This window comes from Chrysochloris asiatica, unplaced genomic scaffold (genome assembly GCF_000296735.1).
Source record: "Chrysochloris asiatica unplaced genomic scaffold, ChrAsi1.0 scaffold00028, whole genome shotgun sequence".
Taxonomy (NCBI): domain Eukaryota; kingdom Metazoa; phylum Chordata; class Mammalia; order Afrosoricida; family Chrysochloridae; genus Chrysochloris; species Chrysochloris asiatica.
This window is the reverse complement of record NW_006408546.1, coordinates 24,411,233-24,413,332: the sequence shown is the minus strand read 5'-3', so window position 1 is coordinate 24,413,332 and position 2,100 is coordinate 24,411,233. Positions and strand designations below refer to the sequence as shown.

The 2,100-nt window shown below is 39.8% G+C and overlaps 1 protein-coding gene across 3 annotated transcripts in view; it reads right to left on the bottom strand.

The window, feature by feature from the left end:
- GRM7 (glutamate receptor, metabotropic 7) overlaps positions 1 to 2,100 on the bottom strand; it is a 1,560,849-nt gene that overhangs the window by 799,374 nt on the left and 759,375 nt on the right. The gene's annotated exons all lie outside the window — the stretch shown is intronic.

Genomic DNA, 2,100 nt, shown 5'->3' with positions numbered 1-2,100 from the left:
GGCCAAGATGGCCAAACTTTGTCTCTCATACTTCGGACATATTGTCAGGAGGGGCCAGTCACTGGGGAAGAATATCAAGTTTGGTAAGGTGGAGGGTCAGAGAAAAAGAGGAAGACCCCCCAACGAGATGGAATGACCAAGTGGCGACATCGAAGGACTCAAGCATGGCAACAGTAGTGAGGTTGGCCCATGATTGGGCAGTGTTTTGTTCTGCTGTGCATAAGGTCGTTATTAGTCAGTACCGACTCAATGGCACCTAACAACAACAACAAGACTAACAAGCATTGATGGTGTTGGTGAAGAATTCTGAATGTAGCATGGACAGACAAGAAAACAAACAAATCAATTTAAGAAGAAATAACACCAGAATGATCCTTACAAGTGATTATAAAGAGAATGAATTGTGTAATTTGGACAGGTCATCTGGGAAGACTAGTCACTAGTAAAAAGTAGCATATTTAGTAAAGCAGAGAGCCAGTGAAAACCTGCAACACAATCAATAGTTGGATGAACAAAACAGTCAAAGAATCGACTCAAATCTACCAACCACAATGAAGATGGCAAAGGACCACACAATGTTTCTTTCTATTATGTATAAGGTTACCAGGAGTTACAGCCAACTATAGGACAACTAACCACAGATTAACACTGTCCAAAGCAAGAACATCTTTAGAAAGAAAGTCATTAACAATTTGATGTGGATCTTGAAGAAAAAAATACCGTTCAGGTTGATAAGAAGGAATCCTGTAGCTGTGGTGGTTAAGCACTCAGCTACTAAGCCACAGTGGTTTGAACCCACCAGCTGCTCCACAGAAAAAAGATGTGGCAGTTTGCTTCTATAGAAATGGACTGTCTCGGAGATACTGTGGGGCGGTTCCATTCTGGCCTATTGTTGTTGTTAAGTGCCGTCTAGTCGGGGTTCCGACCCATAGCGACCCTGTACAGGGTTTCCGAGGCTGTAAATCTTTACAGGAGCAGAAAGCCTCATCTTTCTCCCGCGGAACAGCTGGTAGTTTCTAACTGCTGACTTTGAGGTTCTCAGCCCGATTCATAACCACTACGCTACCAGAGCTCCACTCTGGCCTATTAAGTCACTATAAATTGGAATCCACTCAGGGGCAAAGGGTTTGATTGTTTGTTTTTGGTTAGGTCAATATGAAATAGGGGAATTGGAAACTTTGGTGGATTTTAGGAAGTGAGAAGATCTGACCAAAATATGAGTTGAGAACTTTGAGCTGGCTAGAGATGTTTATGCTGTGAATCTTATTTTTGACCAGCATTGTAATCTGGTTGGCTGATTCCTCTTTTTCATTTGCATCTCAGTAAATTAAAATCTGGTTCTTACGGCAATATACTTTATAGTTATTAGCCTTATATGATATTTTCTTTATCCTCGCAATAGGATAAGGGCATTACTAGAGAAGGGAACTGATCTGATTTGTTACCTGTCACATCCTAGTCTTCAGATGAGAATCTGATACAGTATTGCAGCTTATAATATAAATATGTATGGGCGAGTTTAATGAAATTATATCGAACATTCAGCACCCTCACTCTTCTCCTACTTAACAAGGTTAAAGTAGGTCCAATGCTTCTCAGAAATAGCATTGTGGTTCACGGCAATCGTCTCCCACTTGGTGTTTTTCACTTAGCAAAAGCCTATGAACTATGTGGAACATCCATGTAATCATGGCAAGCTAAAGTAGGGCATATCTACATCGGAGCCAGAAATATTTTAGATTTTATTTCAGATCCTCACAGCTTTGATCTTTTTGGTATTAGGGGAGAAAACCATTTCTATCTGATTCAGTAAAAATGTATGAAATGCTTAAAAAAAAGTAGCTGGCTTTTTTTTTAACACCAGGTCCGGAGTACTATTTCTGCATTCTTTTATATGTTGCAGGTTTAATTTAGGAACCAAGCTGTTGTATACACGCATTTGAAAATCATCTGCAATAGACAAAGACATTCTAGTTAGCTTTGAAAAATTCATCATTCATCACATGTAGGGTCCTAATGCCAAGAATTATGGTAGAGATCAAAAGATACTAGAAAGCCTAATAACCTTTACATTCTAACATTAGTGGGGTCTCCGCTCCG